We start from the raw sequence: 7,676 nt of genomic DNA, 5'->3' as shown, positions 1-7,676 counted from the left end.
AAAGAGAGAATGGTAGAGAAGTACATAGGAATTTTGAGGTAAGAGAGGAAAGTGGAAGACAGCCAGGCAAGGACAAGGAAAAATGAATAAGAGGGGGGAGACTAAGGTATAAATAAAGGCCTATTTTTGCTTACCCTGCCTTGTTTCCCTCTCAAACTGCATACTCAAAGCCTGGATGAGATCAGTCCTTCCCAAGGCCTCCACACCTGCTCCTGCCCCTGCTTCCCTCTCCCTCTCCATGCTCTTGGGTGAAATGTAAACCTCTTAAGTGGTCCCACCAGTTCCATAGGTAGCATCCACAAATTCTGCTGATGGTTTCAGGCATTCTTCAAAAATTCCACACAATTCTTTTTTGATCTGCCTAATTTCAGGTTTGTACCTGACTTACCTGACTTGGCATCCTTCCCGAGTTTCCCTGCTCTGTTTAGCTGAGCCAGCTTTCTAGTCCTTGAAACATTAATTTCTTTCCTTTTCTCTCTCTCACTTTCATTCTTTCCTCCATCCCTACTTTCTTTCTCTATCACATTAAGTAATTCTCAGATAACTCTTTTAAGCGGAAAAATCTGCTTCCACAAGTCCCTTAACCTTGACCGGAGATGGACACACACACACACACACACACACACACACACACACCCTGGGCATTTTCAAATTTGACATGCATTTATCTTGGGTTTTCAATGAGGTGTTCATAAATGTTTCCAGCTCCCTGTGTGTTATTGAATTTTTAAATGCTATCATTCAATTTCCCCCTAAATAATCTCTATAGATTTTTCAGTTTCTTTTTCTAAAATTAAATAACTAGGATAGATTTTTGTTTCATTTTGTTTTCTCTCTCCCACTGGTATGCCTGATATAATTGGTATCTTCACAGATACTTATGTAGGACCCACACTATAATGCACTGGGTAAGGAAATAGGGTCCCAAAGAAGAATGAGACATAGCTCTTGATCTCAAGTTGCTTATAATCAAGAATAGAGGCCCATTGCATGACATTTGTGCACTGGGGGAACAGGGGCGAGGGGGTCCCTCAGACCGTCCTGTGCCTTCTCGCAGTCTGGGACCCCTTGGGGGATATCCACCTGCCAGCTTAAGCCCGATCCCTGGGCCTGCAGTCAGACATCCCTCTCCCAGTCCAGGACTCTCACAGTCTGGGACCCCTCTCTCCTTACTGCCCGCCTGCAGCAGAGGCAGGAGAGGCTCCCGCCACTGCTGCTGCACTCCCCAGCTGTGAGCCTGGCTTCTGGCTGAGCGGTGCTCCCCCTGTGGGAGCACACTGACCATCAGGGGGCAGCTCTTGCATTGAGCATCTGCCCCCAGGGTGGTCAATGTGTGTCATAGTGACTGGTGGTTTCGCCATTCAGTCGATTTGCATATTTTGCATATTAGGCTTCTATTATATAGGATGGGGAGATAAGATATCACATGAAAAAATAATTTTAAAAGGTCATGTATGCTAAGTGACAGAAATAGCTAGTTCTCCTTCTGACCTTATCACATCCTCAGTGTTTACAACCTCTCTTCCCAAAGCAGAGAACTGAAAAGTACTGCCATGTGGGCACCTCTTCATCCCATTTATGATTTTTTTATTTAACTGGGGAAAAGTCTCTCTGCTACTCTCAAAGGAAAAAGAACGATCTTTCTCCTCCAATAATATTTTAGCTCTAGAATAGCGGTTCTCAACCTGTGGGTCACGACCCCTTTGGGGGTCGACCAACCCTTTCACAGGGGTCGCCTAAGACCATCAGAAAACACATATATAATTACATATTGTTTTTGTGATTAATCACTATGCTTTAATTATGTGTAATTTGTAACAATGAAAATACATCCTGCATATCAGATATTTACATGATGATTCATAACAGTAGCAAAATTACAGTTATGAAGTAGCAACGAAAATAATTTTATGGTTGGGGGTCACCACAACATGAGGAACTGTATTAAAGGGTCACAGCATTAGGAAGGTTGAGAACTACTGCTCTAGAAGAACTAGATGGAAGAAGAGAATGAGTGAGGCAAAAAAAACCCACAACACACAAAAACATGAAAGGACAGGAGACATCTCAAATTGCAGTCATGCTGGTGTCGCTCAGTGGTTGACTGTTGACCTATGAACCAGGAGGTCATGGTCCAATTCCCCGTCAGGGCACAAGCCCTAGTTGCAGGCTTGATCCCCAGTATGGGGCATGCAGGAGGCAGCTGATTAGTAATTCTCTTTCATCATTGGTGTTTCTATCTCTCCCTCTCTCTTCTTTTCTCTGAAATCAATACAAATATATTTTTAAAAAAGATTCTCCCTTTGTCTTAAAAAAATCTATTTCTGCTTGAATTTTTATAAAATCTTATTTTGGAATTTAAAATTTTGTTTAGTTTATAATTAATTTAGCCTATTGTATATTAATTTTGCCTAGAATTTGGTAAGCTTTTTTAATCTATCAATACCTACACTTTATTATTATTTTTACTTTAGGGCATTTTTATTTTTTCCCTCTAATAAATCTTTTACAATTCTGTTCCCATTCTGATTTCTTTTTCAGTGGTGATGACTATTCAAAGGTTGAATATTTTCTTTCACTGTAGCTATCACTTTCTTAGAGAATTTCTCTAGGTTGTTACTGATTAAATTTTATGCAGTTTTAATTTTATACTTTACATACTCCAATGCATATTTTAATTATTATATATTTTACTGTTTTTTGAATTTTTATTTTTCTCTGCCAGCTCAATTTTTATCGTGTCTTTCTCTTGTTCACTGAATCCATGATTTCTTATATTTCATGAGATTTTAAAAAACACACAAACAATATAAACTTTTATTTATTGGATAACTATTATTTAGAGATCGATATCTCCATGTTTTTTAAGGTAATAGCTAAGTTCTATTTTATCACAGAGGGTTTTTTATTTTATTTTAAATGTCCCCTTTTACCTATTTCTTTCTGATTTTTCAAACTTGAATGAGGAATTATTTCTCAGGACCTGGTATTTGTAAAGTAATGTGATAGTTTCATTCCCTTTGAGTTTATATATTATCCACATTTTTATTGCTAGAATTCCCCGATCAGCTCTTAACCTGACAACCACCTTCCGGAGTATAGAAGACATTTAGTTAGGATGGCTTTGTTAGATAGAGTGAGAAATTTCTTCTTCTCTCAGTTTCTATTCTTAATGTATAAGGAAGTAAATTTTACTTTTGGAATTTTCACAAAATATTTTGAAATTTGTATAATTTGTATTAGATAGTACATGACCTGTATAACTCTAGAGGGCATGCTTCGCTCTGATTGACCAACCTTAATTTACCACCAAAAAGCAGGCACCACCACCTATCCTCTACTAAGTATTTAGCACTAATTGTTGCTTCCTAAACAGATGTAGAAAGAGAGGTAAAGGTGAAGATGGTGGGGAAAATCTACATTATTAAGTAGTTAAATGGTATGTTATCCAATTCATTTCTATAATACTTAATAGCTGTACCAGAGGTTTTATCAATGATTATTTTATAACCTATATAAGCTATAATCAGGGGTAGATAACTCATCAATAATTTATTTTTACATCTTTCTATTGCTCTTTTAACTTCCATCACTTTTTCCTTTTTTGTATGGGAAGATAAATATCTGTCAGTTTCAGTTAGCTAGCATCATAATGACCTAATTGTTTTAATATTTCACTGAAATGTTGTTTTAAGCCTCTTTACGCTTGGAGGAGAATAGTTCTTATTTTTTGAACTAAACAAAAAAACGAATAGATGTGAACTTCAAGCTCAAAATCATGCAAACTGTCATTGGCATTCCCAGAGGTGCTTAATTGCCTGTGGGAAAGACTTGTTTTGTCTGCAAATCATCTGAATGTTCATGAAAATTCATAGAAGTCAATTTTGTGTCTCACTCTGGGTAGTGAGACAGTTTCTTAGGCTTCCCAGAAGTAAGTAATGTGTAGAAATGGTCACTTAGAGTGTCTTTAAACAAATGCCTTTGATGCTTGTGAAAGTACAAACATTTCTAGAAGCTTAATGATAATGCATATCCATTCTCTACCTCAAACTTTAAAATGCTTCTTGCACAAAAGCTCTCAGGATATAACCTCTTACTGGCTTTGCAAAAGATTCCTAGGAACTGAGAGGATAGATTCACTTTGTCTTGTATGTCACATTCAAGAATAGCTCATTTTATTGTGCTTTGCTCTATTATATTTTGCAGATATTGTGTTTTTTATAAATTGAAGGTTTGTGGCAACCTTACATTGAGCAAGTCAATCGGCACCATTTTACCATCCAGCGCAGATGGTGGAAATATTTTTTAATTGAGGTATGTACATTATTTTTCTAGACAATGTTATTGTACACTTAATAGACTACAGTGTAGTGTAAACATAATTTTTATATTCACAAGAAACCAAAAATATCACATGTGTTGTTTTATTGCCATATTCACTTTATTTATTTATTTTTAAAATACATTTTTATTGATTTCAAAAAGGAAGAGAGAGGGACAGAGAGATAGAAATGTCAATGATAACCATTGATCAGCTGCCTCCTGCATGCCCCCTACTGGAGATCGAACCAGGGCATGTGTCCTCACCAGGAATTGAACCTTGATCACTGAGTACACTAAGCAAGGCTATATTCTCTCTATTTCAGTGGTCTGGAACGAACCTGAGAGATGCCTGTAATCATATTCTTAATCTAATCAGAATAATCCACTTAGCTTTTTTCAAATGTGAATTCCTTTTGTATGTAGACTCAGGAATATCACATTGTAGTGCAGGCTTTTATTCTAGAAGGAAGTAGCCTATGTTTCCTCATTGATCTGGTTCTAGTTCTCTCATCTTCACCTTGATTTTTCATATTCTCACAGGTTCTCACAATGGTCAACATGAACATATAGGTTTCAAGTGTGGGTTTCTATGCTATGGGATTTGATATTGCACCTTTTACTTTTCAGTACTCTATCCTTTCTCAGTTATTATAATTTTCTTCATTTGAATTGATTTGTTGTTGATCTCCTAACTTTATTACTGTCATTCATTATTAATGTAGCATCAGAGATGCACCTTGTATTTTATACAGTTGTTAAATACAAATAAGATGAGTAATTGCTTGGCGGGTAGAGCTTCTCCCTTAGAATATGATGGTTTCAGAGTACCTGTGATACCTAAATAGCTATGACACTTCTAATGGAGATAAAAGGCTCTCATGAAAGATTGCTAGTATGACAATATCACAAAGTACCCATCTTATGCCATGGTGATAAGAATACCACATCTTATATTTACTTATTTTAGAGAAGTGGTGTACCTTCTAGTCCTTTTTAAAAATTATATGTCATTATGCATTAAGAAGCATAGGAAAATATATTTATAATCTCATATATTTACTCGCCAAATAGTAGGATAGTAAAAAAAAATCATTATAGCTCAGAACCCCAGGGGTAGCTAGTAAGAGAAACATAATGTTCGATTTGCACGGAGCTTCTAAGCTTGCTTCTGTGTACAGTAAAATATTTTACTGAGCAAAGTAAATCAAGGAGAAGGAAGCATAATGTGAGATAGAATACATATACTTAAAACTCTAAAGATGTTCTTCAACATATAAAATGACCAGACAAAACCCAAAAGATCTAAATTTGTATTACTCTCCATAATATGTTTGAAAAAAATTAATTCCATTTTTAGTGCCAGAATTAAATTAAGGTATTTATACATGGCTGCAGTCTCCATATTCTCCTGAGAGAGCAATTAAAGTCACAAAATAAACCCACCACTTGTAAATATTCAGCCAAGCTGTTGCCAAGCACTTTGCCTATGATCTTCACCTTCCTTAAGCAGCTGAAGCCTTTGTGATTTTAAATCCAAGGTTAAAAAAATGTTTTGGAATTCTTCCTAGGGTGTGAACTTTTTGGATTCTTTCCTATTATCTTTGCCCAGTAATCCCATAGTGTTTGTTACTGTGCCCTTGGGTGTTCAGAGAGAAAGCCATTAAATCAAAGTGTAGTCCTTGTTTTGTAATGGAAGCTGGCCCAACAATCAGCTCATGTCTGGAAGATCACAATATTATCATACTAACTAATTATTTTTTCATTCTGTTCTTAACATAATAGTTTTAAATTTAATATATTAAACTTGTAGTCTGACTAGGGGCTATGAGTATAACATGGGTATTTGTGGAGCATAAATTAAATTCTGTTGTAATCGTAACATACTCTATAATACATGGAATAAGGGGTTGGGCACACTAAGTGGCTTGAAGGAGCAAGAAGAGAGAGGCATAGAACCCTTAATTCTATTAATTTAAGGAGTATTTTCCTTTTGGCAAAGTTTTGAATTTATTCATTAATTTCCTAAATTCTAAGTGAACTGTATTTAGCAATGGAGAATTAGAGTGAGTTTAGTTTGAAATCCTACTCATAGCCCATAATTTTAGCCCTTGTAAGAATTACTATTTAAGCAGAATCTCTACCACATTCTTTTTTTAAAAATTTAATTTAAATTCTTTATTTTTTAAAGTATTACATGAGTCTCCTTTTCCCCCCATTGACCTCTCCCCAGCCACTCCCACCCTACCATATTCTTATGGACCTTGTTTTCATAAAATTTCCAGGTTCTCATAGTTCCCTAGCATGAAGACTTGGCATGGGATTTTGCAGTGGTCCACACCCCCCTTTAAAGGAAATGGTTGTGTGCTCTGACTCTGCTGATGGGGAGTCCTAGGCAGCCTGCTGTGTACCAGTTCTGCTCTTCCCTCCACTCCAACCTGTGGTTTTTCCAGATGTGGTTTAGAGCCAAGACAGGTGGAATTGATGGGCATCTAACCCAAGGACAGTCAAACAATAGGCTGATGACTAGAAGGTGGTTCCCTGTGGAAAGTTTGGCAAAGTCTACCTGAGGCGATTAGTTCTTGCTATGGGTCATGTCAGTTAGGAAGGTCAGAGGCAGTTAGTAGGAGCCAAAGCTAAATGGCTATGGGTATAAGCCAAAGTGTAAACAGAAGCTATGAGAAGGAAACAAAGATAAACAGAGGTGAAGAGGTTGGGTGGTAACGGAAAAAGAAAGAAGTGCTGAGGGAGGAGCTTTCATATTGGTGCTGAAACCCTGGGGAGAGATCCAGATTCCTGCGGATCAGCTTCCCAATCGCCTTATACTCTTGACCACCTTCCAGTTCCAGGAACTTTATTCCACTCCTGTTCTTCTTGAAACCCAACCAGATTGGCTTGCTCTTGGTATCCTTGAGGTTGGCCAGAGACACGGTTCTTTCTTATGTTACTGGTATGGGCTACTTCACCACCTTGGGGGTACAAAGGAGTTCATGTTTATTTTATCTTTCAATTTAATATTGGCTTGAACACTCATGTGCTCAAGTTGCAAGAAAGTCCAGTACCTTATTTATGAAGTTTTCAGCTCATTCATCAAGTTAAAGATTACTCATAACCTCTGGGGACTGACTGACTTCAAGGAATAGTCATACCTCCAAATTCTCATTAAGAAAGAAAAGGTCTTTGTCTTCAGATGACATTGCTTCTATTATAATAGCCACATGCTGCTGTTAAAAATGGAAGGTCTTGCAATTTCCTATGCTGTCCAATTTATTGTTATAATGACACCACTGCAGATGTATTAGTAGTTTTTGTTTTTATTTTATTTTATTTTTTTTCAACAGCTGATGAGCCTTGCC

The 7,676-nt window shown here is 36.9% G+C and overlaps 1 long non-coding RNA gene across 2 annotated transcripts in view; it reads left to right on the top strand.

The window, feature by feature from the left end:
- LOC107183465 overlaps positions 1-7,676 on the top strand; it is a 54,729-nt gene that overhangs the window by 41,588 nt on the left and 5,465 nt on the right. For both annotated transcript variants that reach the window (XR_001514254.1, XR_001514255.1), the window contains exon 3: positions 4,207-4,314. This is a non-coding gene — a long non-coding RNA (uncharacterized LOC107183465). The remainder of the gene's footprint in view (positions 1-4,206; positions 4,315-7,676) is intronic.

The sequence above is a fragment of the Myotis davidii genome, unplaced genomic scaffold, assembly GCF_000327345.1.
Source record: "Myotis davidii unplaced genomic scaffold, ASM32734v1 scaffold436, whole genome shotgun sequence".
NCBI classification, from domain to species: domain Eukaryota; kingdom Metazoa; phylum Chordata; class Mammalia; order Chiroptera; family Vespertilionidae; genus Myotis; species Myotis davidii.
The sequence above is the reverse complement of the archived record's forward strand: the minus strand, read 5'-3'. Positions and strand labels throughout refer to the sequence as shown.